Source organism: Bufo bufo, chromosome 3 (genome assembly GCF_905171765.1).
Source record: "Bufo bufo chromosome 3, aBufBuf1.1, whole genome shotgun sequence".
NCBI lineage: Eukaryota > Metazoa > Chordata > Amphibia > Anura > Bufonidae > Bufo > Bufo bufo.
In genome coordinates this window covers 393149272-393162311 of record NC_053391.1, presented here as the reverse complement: position 1 = coordinate 393162311, position 13040 = coordinate 393149272, and the positions used below count along the sequence as shown (strand labels likewise).

Here is a 13040-nt window from a genome sequence, read left to right as displayed (position 1 = left end):
TTGCATGGCCATGCTTCAAATTTCAGACTCTTTATGAATATCCCATCATAAAGAGTTCGAAATTTGAAGCATGGCCATGCAATACTGAAAGAGACCTAGGAAATTATCCTCTGAAACGAATGTAAGCAAACTGACTGGTGGTCGATTTTATATGGGCAGTCACTCCAAACGATGTGGATCTTCAAAATGGACAATTACCTGTTCCCAAACACCCATTTTTATCCCCCCCTCAGCCTTTCGGTCCGGCCTTCTGGGACGTCTGATATTATTCAGGTTTCTGCCCCACCTTCCCAGAAGACAGACTGAGGTGGCAATGAATCATGGCGATTCCTCGCTGTGTGACAGGGACTGCGGGTACAGTTATGATCCCATAATCTGAGTCGCTTCATCCCGGTCATACAGACACCAAATATGATTGAGTTATGATTTCCAGAAGGCCAGATCCTGAATACCGAGAAATTCCTCCTGTCCAGTATGGCTTGCATAGACTCTGCCCGAAGCCCATATCAGGCTGAACACAATTATTAGGGTTCTAAGGCTGTGGGTGCCATGAGGTCGGCGTTATGGCTTCTGATATTATTTCATTCATCTACTGAATGGGTTAGACCACCCACTGGTCTAGCAGCCAACATGTCTAGGGTGGCTGTGCATTTTAAGTATCCCCCTCCCAGGTCTGCATTAGGATGCCCAAATCAGGCCAGTGCTAGAATGTGGAGTGTCTCACCTAGTCTTCAGACACCATTTGCATTTGCTTAATAGATCAATAGCCACTGCTATACAATTAGCTATTGATAATGTAAGTTTAGGAGAATATGAGATCTATCTATCTGTCTATCTATCTGTCTATTCACCTCAGATTTCGTTACACCCTGCCCCATATGATTTTATAAACTCCTCCACGTTGCGAGTGAAGCATACTATAACCCCTCCCCAACTCACAGTTCCAGCTCCTCGGTTCCAGCACTGTCTTCTCTGGCCACAGCTGTGATGTTTTCCCCAAGTGGCACGTCATTTGGTCATGATTTTTTTTTCTTCTGGAGTTTTGGGAGTCCTGCCAGTGTTTATTGTTTTGTTGTATGAGTATTGCAGTCAGATCCCTGGTGGTTATCTACATATCTGTGGTATAGTGCTGCTTTCGTTCATGATCTAAATAAATAAATTAGCATATGTCCTTACAGTTTGTCATGTGACGTTCAATTCCTTCCCAGTAGTTTCTAAAAACAATGTGATAGCATACAATTTAGTGCAACCTCTAAAGAAGCCGACTGGGATTTTTAGAGATTAATAGGCTAGTGCAGCCGTTACTTATTATTAACTGTTATTCTAGGTTGTTCGCCGCTTCCTGTAAGTGTCCTTGACTAGGACTAACAGCAGGAAGACTTCTGTGCTTAAGGAAAAGCCTCAATTATAATTAAACCGCTATCCAATATATTGTTGCTTTTGAAAAACTTCAGCAATTTTGAATAGGCAATTTGTCCCTTAGATTTTAAGTCTACAGATGGGTATGATTATTATTATTATTTTTTTCGAGAATATTTTTTAAATCCTGTCTCGGAGATTATTGTTCTTTTAGCGGTATCAAATCATCTCAGTAAATAATTTGTGTAGTTCATCCTTAATAATTAGTTCATATTTTTTCATAGTCCTCATGTAATCAGCTGCTCTTGTCCTGACCTGCGTGTGACTGGTTAATACGAAATACACAACAGCATGTTCAGTCTGTTCCCCGAGGTGATGTAAATACGTGGCCTGCTGGAGTGAGCCCGGGCAAAAGAGTAGTGAATGAATGTTGTTACCTTCAGCTCGCTGACTTATGTCTTTTGTTCAGTTTGCATGGTGGGGTTATGTGAAGGAAGCAATCAAAGCAACAACCTCTGGCCAGCAGAATGAATGAAATGAGGCTGGATGAGGGCCAGAAATCCAAGTTGCTTTATAATTACCTGGAGTGAACAGGCAGTCAAACAAAATCTCTGTAGACTTCAATTGGATTCTAGTGCTCACACTGCTCAGTAGCCTGGTCACACAATGCCGGCATGCTTAACATTCAAGTTAACAAACTCATGAGTAGAGTTCCTAAACTTTGCAAGTTTTTTTGTATTAGGAGATACTGCGAAAACAAGTCGAATTGTGCTCTATGAAAATCAACTGTTAAACAATGCATGATTAGAAATAATGAGGGGAGTTTAAGTGACTGTCCAGTATGACCTGGTATTGGACAGAAAATAAAAAAACTCTATTACGTTTGCCAAGATTGTAAAATAACTACAGTAATGACAGAAAAGGAATGGTTGCTATGAGACATCAGTATCTGTAGACCACTCTTCACAGAATTTCATATGAATTATCTAAGAAAATCTGTTCTCACAAGGACTTGTTTTTAAAGAATCGTGTTTTAAAGGATTAATGTGTCTGGGTATATATATATGTGTATATACACTGCCTGTCAAAAAAAAAAGTCGCCACCTGGATTTAACTAAACAAATAGTTATGAGCCTCATATAAGATAATTACTGCATGGGCGATTATCTTTCAGCTAGCAACAAGTTATTTAACCCCAACTGGTGCAATGAGTCACCTAAAAAACTAAAAAACGCCTCCCAAACCGCCAGCATTACCTTAAAGTAGCCAGCAGTATGTTTCTAAAGATCCTTTTCTTCCTCCGGCCAGATGCACCAAAATCTTGAAAAACTAACTTTAATCCTGTGCATGCGCTATGTAACAGCAGAGTTCAAAGTCAAGGGGGCAGCGGCCTCTTCACTTCAAGTCAGAATAACCACACCCCCTTTCCCTGTCCCTTCGCTTTTAATTGACAGCCAGCCAATAGTTTTCGGCTGTACAGCAAAGCCGGCCGAAGTCTCACACATGAGCCCTGACGTCTCTATTAACGTGCCTGCACATTGCTGTATACCGCTGATAGGTACTTTTCAGCAGCTCAATTCGCAGGCTCCCGGGTGTGAGTGCGCATCAAAACATTCAAGTGCGTGGATTTCAATCAGAGGTGAAGGGGCAGGGGGGGGTGTGGTTATCCTGACTTGAAGTGAGGAGGCCGATGCCCCCTTGACTTCAAACTCTGCTGTTACATAGCACGTGCAGGGGATTAAAGTTACTTTTTCAAGATTTTGGTGCATCTGGCCGGAGGAAGAAAAGGATCTTTAGAAACATACTGCTGACTACTTTAAGGTAATGCTGGTGTTTGGGAGGCGTTTTTAGGTAACAGGTTCCCTTGTTTAATACAAATACAGGTGCGGCACCTAAGGTGTTAACTGCCACTGATTGCAGCTCCCAGCTATGGGATTCTGCTGCCAGCACCTGTATTAAAGGTTAATTATCATTGGTGGCGCAGTGCGTCCCCCCCCCCAATATTTAAATTATTGGTGGCGCAGTGCGCCCCCCCCCCCCCTCAACCCCCTAGTATTAAAATCATTGGTGGCAGTGGCCACAGGGTCCCCTCCTCATTGGTGGCAATGGCAGCTTCTGATCAGAGCCCCAGCAGTGTAATCCTGGGGCTCCGATCGGTTACCATAGCAGCCAGGATGCTACTGAAGCCCTGGCTGCCATGGTAAGCTCCATGCTGCTGTGTGTATTATGCACAGGACAGCAGGGAGAGTGTAAAGTCCTATTCACCCTAATAGAGCTCTATCAGGGTGAATAGGACAAGGGATTAAAAGATCCCAGGTTCTAGCCCCTAAGGGGGGAAATAGTTATGAAATAAACAGTAAAAACAAAAAAAGTTAAATAAACACACCAAATTATTAAGTATAAATCACCCCCTTTCCTAATTTTACATATAAAATAAATAAACAATAATTAAATAAACATATCACATATCGCCACGTCCAAAAAGTCCAAACTATTAAAATATTTAAAAAAAACTCCTATGTGGTGAATGCCGGAACAGAAAAAAAATAACTAAAAACTGTGCGATTCACCATTTTTTTAAATGCGGAATACACGTGGCTTTTTTGCTGTTTTATTTTTATTTGCGTGGTATCGAGTATCGCAATACTTTTTTATGGTATTGAAATTGAATCAAAATTTTGGTATCGCAACAACCCTAACTGAAACTATATCGTCTTTAGTTCGAATCCAGGTTCTGTTTCGGATCTGAAAAAGGTTGGGTTTGAGCATGGAGACCTTGAGGTGAGCTCTTCAATCCTGCCATTGCTATTGAGCAACACACTGCCCCAAATTGCTGCCGTGATTATATGAGGAGTCATCGCATACAATGGTTGGTCACACCTGGTAGTGATGCGAAAGACACTAACAGCTCAGCGATATGTGCAGGACATCCTGCGGCCACATCTGTTGCCTCTCATGGCAGAGCTTCCAGATGGCATTTTTCTGCAAATGCTCGCCCACACACAGCAAGAGTTTCCCAGGAATATATTCACCATTCACCAGATTGCAATACTTATTTGGCCTGCCCGGTTGCCAGATTTAGAAATAGAAGTATTGATAATTTATGTTTACCATGTTTTTTGTTCACGTAATCCCAGACAGACCAGATTGCATTACTTTGGGCCCTGTGGGGGCCATGTCATCAATTGTTCTTCTCTACACTGAAGATAGTTCTTAATGACATTGGCTGTATGTTTGAGGTTGTTAGCCTGTTCCAGAATAAATTTGGAGTCAATCAAATGCCTCTGGGATTACCTAGAATAATTGATGCTGTTTTGAAGGAAATTGGTGGTCACACCAATCATTGATTTACATATTTCTCTTGTTAATTCACTTTGCATTTTGTTAATTGATAAAAATAAACAATTAACACTTCTATTTTTGCAGATTACTTCGCATTTTCATGGTGACAGGTTGAAGATGAAAATTCAAAGTAATCTGTAGGCAGTATATTATAGACCAGGAGGGACTGTGCAGATTGATGTATAGTTTTGTGAGATTGAAATATAGTTTTGTGAGAAAAGATTAATTATAACATATTTTATTCATTTATTCATTTAAAACCCTGCTAATACTGAGCTTTGAAGTCAAAGAGACGGTCTCGGTGATTGACAGTCAATTTTTAGAGGGAAAACTGTCAATCAATTATAGGACTGCCTCCTTGACTTCAAATCTCAGTATGAGCAGAGATATAAATGAGTAAATTACAGGTTTTACAGAATTTTTTCTGTTAAAACATGCTATATCATGCTTCTTTTAGCTTAAATCTCCTGCAGGCTTCACAACTGTCCCTCAGTAATCTCTGGCTGCTAACTTAATGTTAATTCAGTTTTCCAGATTTCCAGGTATTTTTACCATTTTAAGTTAGTTTAATATCATATTACAATTGGCTCTTGTCATAGTAGTATTTCACTTGTAACTTTACTGCCCGCCCCCCAATGGCGGCTGCTTGTGGGTTGAATTTGGGCTATTGTGTTCAATGGTGGTTCATGTTGCCACTGCATGTCGGCCACTGGTGTCGGTTGCATGTGGTGTGAATTGTGCCAATGTGCTTGTATTCCTTCTCTGTTCAGTATTGCAAGGGTTAATAATTCCCTTGCTCTATGTGTCTGCATATGCTTGATTAATTGGTTAGATAAGTCTGCTATATAGTCTTGAGTTCTGTGTCAGGTTGGATATGTCTCTTGAGTGCTTTGACCTGTTCTGTTTATACAATCATGTCTTTCTTTCATGTCTTGCAACATGTCTTGCTTTGGTCCATTTAGTGTCTGTTTGTACCCTGTGTCTGTTCTTTGCATTCTATGTACTCTGTTTTCTTGACCTTGTCATGTGCTCTATTAGAGTCTGAATTGAGCTTATCTGTCTGTGTGTGTGTACCAACTTCAGTCCGTATTCCTGTAACTGCTGCGTCTGAACTGTGTCTTGTAGCAACAGTATGAGTTTCTTGTGCTTCCTTCCACTGAGATGCCTTAACCACTGCTGTCCAGTATCCTCTATGTATGTCTGTATTTCTGGCTCCATCTGCATGGGTTCCTGATCTGTTCATCTTTCAGTGGTCCATATTTTGTGCCATGCCTTTGTCTCTGGTGTTTTCACCAGTGTCTCTGACCTCAGTAATTCAGCTTCTGGGACCATCTCAGGAGGAAGCAGTCTGGTTGCTAACCTGCAACAAAGTCTACATCCCTGTACAGGGGTTAAAGGGTGAATACTGACGAGGCACCAGAATAATGCACTTAGGGTTTTACCTAATGTTAAACCAGTTACTAGGCACAGTTTTTCAACAACCATTGTCTGTACTCAACTCGATTCCGTGTGGTTTGGCTGAATCACCTATACGATTTATTTGGGGTCAGAATAGATTGTACCCAAATTGAAAGTGCTCTGGTTGCCTGGAAACGCTCTGCCTTTTGCTCTCTCTCTCTCTCTCTCGCTCGCTCTCTCTCTCACTCTCTATTTTTCTCTCCTTGATGCTCTCTAAGCAAATCACACAAAACTCAGATTTGTTAGATCCACTCATCTCTAGTTAAAAGTCAATGTGAGTCATTCGTTTTCACAATATGATGAATTCAGCTTGAGAAGTGTTCTGCATTGGGGAGCATCGGCGTCGAGGCTGACCGGGTATCGCTTCTCAGCCTTTTGGCTAAGATCAAGTGTAGTATCTGTTCTTATCAGTTTAATATCTGTTGATGAATTTGGAAGAGCGTGCAGCTTCTGCTATTTATGGAAGCCACATCACTGGTGTGAACAGAGCCTAAATATTGTCTGTAGCAAAAAGAACTGTATATGCTGATGGAATGGAATGAGATTTTAAACGTAGATAGTCTATAGTATTCCTAGTGGGAGTGCAGACAAGATATTCATAAAAAAATTGCCCCAATGATCTTTTCATGATCTGGCACATCTCCACATCTCATAAATATTTCACTTGTTCATGGTGCAGAGGGATTTTATTATTACAATATCAAATATAAGATGCAAGATATAATATGTTGTGAAGGTTGGTCTGATAACTGACATACAGTGCATTCAGAAAATCTTCTGACCTTTTCACTTTTTTTCACATTTTGTTATTTTGTGGCATTGTGCTAAAATATATATATTTTTTAATCACATTTTTCCCCTTCATTTTATACTCAATACCCCCCACAAAATTCAAAGATGATCAAGAGTAATTTGAGGCCCCTAGAGCAAAATTTCAAGTGTCAAAGCAAAGGGTCTGAATACTTATATCCATGTGAAATTTTAGTTTTTCCTTTCTAATAAATTTGCAATCATTTCTAAAATTTAGTTTTCATTTTTTTTTTTGTATTTTATTTTATTTTTTCCTTTTAGCACAGGGCCAAAACATAAAAAAAATGAAAGGGTCTGAAGACATTACAAATATATTCATGAGTGATCTTCTTATTTCTAAAAATATATGTAATGAGGTTCTGTGGGATTAGAAAAGCATGACTGCTTCCTGCTAGGAACAGTTCCACTGTTGTCCATGTGTTGTGTGTGATATTACAGCTCACTTAATTGGGACTGAACTGGCAGTACCACCCTATCCAGCCCAAGGACAACCAAGTTTGAATAATTCCATACAAATCTTTTTGGTTAAATTCAGGCAGACAACTTGTCCATGTACTGGATGGATAAAGCTGCACTAGCATGTACTGTATATGTACCAGCACTGAAACCTATCATTTTTTATTTAGCAAGCATCCTCAGAACTGCACAATGCAGAATATACATGTTAGTAGTCTTTATGAGAGACTCATTATGCAAATAGCACTCATCTCTCGTGCAGCAGGAACAGACTGGCAAGAATTACCAAATACAAAGACTCGTGATCGCGCCCCGTGCTTGTAGTAAAAGAATATCTCCATGTAAAAAAATATCATAATGCCGGGCTCTTTACAGCATTCCCCTATGACAACAGATAAACAAGCTGTTTATTGGTTTTGTATTTAAACGAAAAATAAAATTTTTTGTAGTAAGTACAAATAGGGGAAAAATATAGAAATATGTCCAAGGTCCTGTTCAGATTGCTGCTTTAGGTTTCTAAAAAATAAATTTGTTCAGTGGCTCAACCAGCACAAGTAACTAAAGATTAGGTGCACTCTCCTTCTGGCAACACCCCATGCCAATTTGAATGAAGTAATAGAGAAAAGTGTATAAGGAGGGCACTCAATTATCTGAATGTTGCAGGAACACTTACAACACAATAAAATTGTAAATGTTTTTTATTTTTTATCTCATCCACAGTTATCTATAGTGATATACATCAAAAGAAAAACCCTAAAGCAAACAATTAAAATAGTATGAGAACCCCCAAAAACCTAATAAAATAAATGTCAGAATAAAATCAAATGCATATGATGGATGTGCATGTCCATCCCTCCAGGTCGCGTGTTGTTGGGCTAGGGTGAGCGGCTATGCTTATCTCCTATAACAATACAATATATCATATTCAGTATAGAAGCATTAGATAGGTAATTGAGTGCCCTCCTTATACAGGTCTAGGTTTCTGCCACTTTTTTGGGTGGCTGTATATAACACTGTGAATGCTTTGGTGTATTATAAGTCAATTTCTTACCCTTTTTTTGCAAAACAGATGTTTTATTCCTTTTGAATCCGATAAACTTTTAATGAACAGGCCATTTTGGGCTTATGGGCCAACAGAGTTTTGGTGGCTTCTGCCTTGGCATTTCAAAGGGGGTTGGGGGGGCGGCAAAAGTGCTAACCATTGCTGTCCAACGATTAGCCTGTAGCACATAGTCTGGTTAGAATTCAGTTAGGAGTTGGAAAATGCTTTTGAAGATTAGGGGTTAGGGGTAAAACTAAAGTGTGAGTTTTGCCCAAAATATTTCTTTAACAATCCTCCCCTTTGCTGCTACAGGCTCATTCATATATGAAAATGTCATTTTTCTCAGCAATGTGGGCACATACGAACATGGGACCAACACAGATGCCTTCAGCTGCCAAGTGCAGTTTCATAGGTACAAATCTGCTGACAGATGCCCTTTAAATGAATGATGATGATATTAACATTCATAAGAGAGATAATAACGGCATAGAATCATATGTACTCAGTGTAATAAAACTGAAGGCCGGGGATATGTAGACCTATATAATCTTTTTAATAGCAAAGTAATAATAATAGTAATTGTCAATTGGGAGCACATCAGTAATTGTATGCTATCTCCTTCGTTTGCCAAGCTTCAAGACTGCAAAATGAACTACAGCATTCTCCTAAGAACTAGAATCAGCATTGACACATACTAGAGTATCAATGTGGTTTTTACTTAGGGTAACAGAAAGCATTCTGCCAACAAGCAAGCCTCAAATTGTATCGTCCTCAAGAGTAACGTGTGAAAAGAAAAAAGACTTTATTTTATGTACTATTAAGAAATTAAGGCATAGTAGCAGCATGGCGCCAATGTAATAAAACTCACCAAAGTGCTTTCTTTGTAGATATAGAAGTGGTAACATATTCCATCACGTTAACAATGTAGATAAAACATTTCTAGGCTTTATTGAAAAGAGATTTACACGTTCTTAATTGGAATGGAATCTGTCAGATGGATGTCGTGTTGTGGAGATGTGTGAATGACTAGGGAATTGACTGACATCAGGGTGTCAGAAAATGGCAATTAAAGCTTTTACTTAAAGAGAAATATAACTTAACTGTATTCGGTTTCTTTTCTTTTTTTTTTACGCATTGATATAAAAATAAGGTTAATTGTGAGAATTATGGATACTGCGGCACAGCGAATCCAGCTTGTATATAGAGAGGCAATTCCCACTTTGTCTTCTAGACTAGATATGCAGCATACTGGCAAAATGCTAGGCCTTCCACATTTTGCCGATCTGATCGTCCTGCCTTATGATAGAAATGTCTGTTGTTGTGCACAAAATGGACAAGAATAGGACATGTTCCAACCTATTGGCGGGGCAGCAGAACAGATGTGCGGATGCTGTCCACATCTTTTGCGGTCCCATTGAGATATATGGGTCTGCATCCAATCTGCCAAAAATGCGGAACAGATGCAGACAATAACTACAGGCCTGTGCATGAGCCCTTAATCACAGATAAATTGCACAAAACCTTAGATAAGTGGTTACGTTTACCCACAGGACATAGGAGCTCATGTAAGTTTTTCTTTTAATCAGATCTGTTGTATTATTTGACATTTCCTATGTTTAAGCTCTGTCCTAGAAGATCTAAATGAACTTCTGCACCTTTAATAGTGTTCTTCAGTTCTTGACTACAGTTTCTGAGTACAAAGGTCTACCTTTAATCTGTAGTTGATGATATTATTCCAGATTTAATATGTACAATGTTAGACAAAAATGATTCTACCCACTTGTTTAGGGGCCATGGGTAATCAACCCCAATATCGGAGTTCTTAATAGTGTAACTCAGTGGAGTCAGTGGTGTATTTTGAAGGATACCTGGTTTACTTTTATGGGGAAATGGTGATACATCTATTTTGGATGTGATCTTTTTGGATTCCTTATAGGTCTAGATTTGATTAGTTACATTTTTTGCTATCATCATAGCTCTATTTTTCCATAAGCTGGAAATTGTCATATAATGATATTGATTTTGTACTGTTTATATGACATCGTCAATGAACTCAACCTTTAAATGTCATCAGAAAATGACCCACTGTTTAAATTATGTGTTTATGCTACACACATTTATTGGCATTTGTTGGTGTGTTTTCAAATATTTTTTTAATATTTCACGTCAATATCTGTATTAAAGGGGTATTCCGGTAACCATAAATATAACTTATGTTTTAGACTAATTCATCATCAATAATTACTTGATATAATTTTAATTTCACAGATTTACCGTTCCGTAATTATAAGTAGTTTTCTTCCTCTGCTACTCACTGTGTTTCCTCATAAATTACCATGGCATCGACCTGTAGTTCTGAGCCTCTGTGTGGTCGAGCATGCTCAGTGTGTTGCTATCAGTTCTCTTCTATGTCTTGTGAAACAAAGGGCGTGTTAGTGTGCTGGTGATTACTGAGTAGTAACCGGACTGTATATCAGGCAGCCAATCAGTAAACAGCAACACTCACTGCAGGAAAGCTAGGGATTGTGGGGATTGAAGTCTTTGAAGTTTTGTGAGGGAAGATCAAGTGCCATGTGTGTTGCAGGCTCACACAGGAGCTAGACAAATGGTTTGCAAAGTAAATTGAAATGCTGGTTATATGTCTAGGTATGGGTTCTGGTTGGGTCACAGCTTGAAGCCTTAATGCAGTTTTTCAACCGGAATACCCCGTTAAAGAAAAAATCATGAAATCCTGCATTTTCACACTGACCACTAAGCTTTATATAATAGACTGACATTTTCTGTTTTGTGGAGATCATTCCCCAGTAGTCATCTCATTATTATCAAAGGCAAGATCACAATAAAACATCTGTTTATATAACACTGGATCCACCATTCACATTAGGTTATGGTCACAGCTCACGCTCTGCGTGATCACAGGTCACAGATTCTGTCTAGAACCCTTTCCAATAGTGAATCATTTTCAGACTACACATTTTCTGGACTGCTTTTGAATTTGGGTGAACCCTAATACAACTATAAGGGTCAGGCTGGGTTTAGTGAAATTAGATTTTTGACAGTTAGGATGACTTATGACTGAAAGATGAGTCATGGAGGATGCACGTTAAAAAGCCGTTTAAAGGGGTATTTGCCTACGTAATATCTAGTTTATTGGCACTTCGATTTAGGAACACTAGTGCATCCATTTATGTACGTAGTTATGTCCCTTTTTGTAGTAGTAATACCCAAGGTAGAGCACATGAAGAAATTGGAAATTTTATGAAAAGAAAGGATGTTTATAAATGTGCAACAATTATATCAGTTAATTTCTGAGGCCTGTTTCTTCTGCCCTTCTTATCATTTGGATAAACCATGGTGTCAGTCCCCTTATAACAATTTTGTTCTTACCTTTCCAATCATAACTCCTCTCCAACCATAATATCTTAATTTGTTTGGTTAGTTTTTGTCATATTATAGGGGTCAACGAACCTCTAAACATCTACCAGGCGTACTGAACAAGACAAGACAAGGGAAAAGCCAAAACGAATACTTTATTAAACATAACCAGAATAAACCTGGACAAACAGGTCAGTAAGAGTGGCAGATGAAACACCACTGGACCAAATGCAACGCTTTGACTTGGGGCCAAGATCTAAGGGCGTTGTCTAAGTTAACCCCATTCTTCACAATACCCCTGATGGTGGGGATAGCCTTTCCTAGGGGTTCACCAGGCCGCTACCTCTTGGGATGGTCCTGGTGCACTTGGCTGACATCTGGAAGGCAAAAGCGACTGGTGAGAGCACCAGCGGTCCAGGTACATACAAAACATGGAACCAGCCAAACAAACGGGAACCCAGACAAAACACAGGGCATTGTTCAGACACAAGACATATGCTAGAACACAGACGATTTCACCGGCATGGAACAGGCAAATGCCTGGAACCTATGTGGAATGGATTCTTGTTGGTCCAAGGAGCTGCACAGAATAGAGAGGCAGATACCTGGACCCCATGTGGAATGGATGTATAGTAATTACAAACAGAGCTGTGCAGACAGGAGACAGGCAGATGCCTGGACCTCATGCGGAACAGATGCATGGCTGTCACAGACAGAGCTGCACAGGCATGACACCAGAACCCATGCGGATTGGGAAGCAAGGTGTTCCCCAACAGACAAGGCCAGATAACATCGGACACCCAACATACACACAAGAACCAAGGTGGCATCTAGACATGATGACATTGAGACAGAGTGACATCGATGAATTACCAGGCAACCACACAGATCAGGGCAGATGGCAAGCGCCCCGGTCAGGAGCATACATCCTGAACACAGCCAAGCTGGAGAAAGACTCTTAGGCATGCAGCACCTGATAATCCAACACAAACACAGGGAACTATTAACCCTACGTTAACACAGAGCAGTAACAAAGAGCATACAAATCACAGGGAATGCACAGGACATAGGTCACACACAGAAGGTGACAGTCAGCATGAACCACCCAAGCAACCAGCATATACGGAAGTCGTCCCACAGCCAGTATGTAAGGGCGGAGGCAGTCAGCATACACAGCAACACATGTAACCCACGCTCA

General features: G+C 39.9%; 1 protein-coding gene and 1 pseudogene across 1 annotated transcript in view; both read left to right on the top strand.

Moving 5' to 3' along the window:
• TMEM132E (transmembrane protein 132E) overlaps window positions 1–13040 on the top strand; it is a 484064-nt gene that overhangs the window by 214738 nt on the left and 256286 nt on the right. The gene's annotated exons all lie outside the window — the stretch shown is intronic.
• On the top strand, window positions 6519–6611 carry LOC120996675 (annotated as a pseudogene).